Source organism: Otolemur garnettii, unplaced genomic scaffold (assembly GCF_000181295.1).
Source record: "Otolemur garnettii isolate 467f Iridium unplaced genomic scaffold, OtoGar3 scaffold00026, whole genome shotgun sequence".
In the NCBI taxonomy this organism is placed as follows: Eukaryota; Metazoa; Chordata; class Mammalia; order Primates; family Galagidae; genus Otolemur; species Otolemur garnettii.
The window spans coordinates 3,679,135-3,680,574 of NW_003852421.1; positions in this window are offsets into that span (position 1 = coordinate 3,679,135).

Below are 1,440 nucleotides of genomic sequence, written 5' to 3' on the forward strand. Positions count from 1 at the left end.
TGAACTTAGGAGCTCAGGCAATCCACACACCTTGGCCTCCCAGAGTACTGGGATTACAGGTGTGAGCCACCGCACCTGGCTGATTCTTTTTCCTTGTGCTCATTAAGTGAGAGCACCCCCATTCCCATCCCCCCTCCTTTCTCCCTGGTCCCTCATTCCCCTGCCCCTCACTTTTGCAGGAAGAATGGGGACTGAAGACCCCATTCTTGGCAGGGGAGGGCACCCCTAGACAAAGGGAAAATTAAAAAGTAAGCTGAAGGAGTCGGAACAAAGAAAAGTCAGCTGGTTTACCTTTAAGCCAGCCATTGCTAAATTTCTTATCTGAACAAGTTTCTAGCCTTTCCTAAAACTCTGGCTTATTGGGGATACAGCTTACACAAATACCCCTGCTGAGTCTGTCAACACTCTGAGGAAAATAATGGTCTTAGAAAAGACTATGACAAGACCTAGAAAAAGATCCATCTTCTAGGTCATTTCCTGCCCACTAAACAGACAAAGCAGATACCCATTGTGGAGATTTGCATTTGGCTGGGGAGAGACCAAAGGAATAGCTTGAACCCTAGAGGAAAATCCTCTGTGGTGGTGATAAGAGGAAGATGCTTCTCTCCCACCAATTCCTCAAAGAAGATTAACGCCAGTAGTGTTTTACTCCACAGTGAACTAGCAAAGTTTAACACCTCACTAGGAATCTGTGTATGTGACTCCAGACAGGAGGCCTCCCCCACATAAGGCTCAAGTTTCAGATTCCTCAAAACTGCTCAAATCCTTAAAGTTAATAACAATAACAATAGGAACTGAAATGCTCACTCAGAGAAATTGCTGGTGTCTTTGTTCCCTCCCTCAGCTTACCACCTGGATGAAGAGATTTGAATAAAAGTTGAGTAGAACAGAAACTTGGGGCCCCTTGCCAAAGCCCACAAATGGGCAGTGGTCCCCTGAGCTCTTATCTTTGAAAATTCTATTCTGTGTCTTGTGCCTCTTTCTTTATCATCATTCCTAACTTTATATTTCTTCAGTGGGTCACACCAGTGCCACAGGTCTTAGTGGACCCAGCCCCCAGGGCAGGACCCCAACAACCTTCAACTGACTTGAGTTTTTCTCTTATGTTGGTGTGTATTAGATCATCTACTGGATTCATATTAGAATTGAGTACATTGGACTCTTGTTTCTCCATTCTTGTGTTACTTTACTAAGAATAATATGTTCCAACTCCATCCAGATTAATACAAAAGATGTAAAGTCTCCTTTTTTTAATGGCTGAATAGTATTCCATGGAATACATATACCAAAATTTGTTAATCCATTCCTGGGTTGGTGGGCATTTAGGTTGTTTCCACATTTTGGTGATTGTAAATTGAGCTGTGATAATCAGTCTAATACAAGAGTCCTTATGATAAAATGATTTTTTTTTCTGGGTAGATGCTTAGTAATGGGATTACA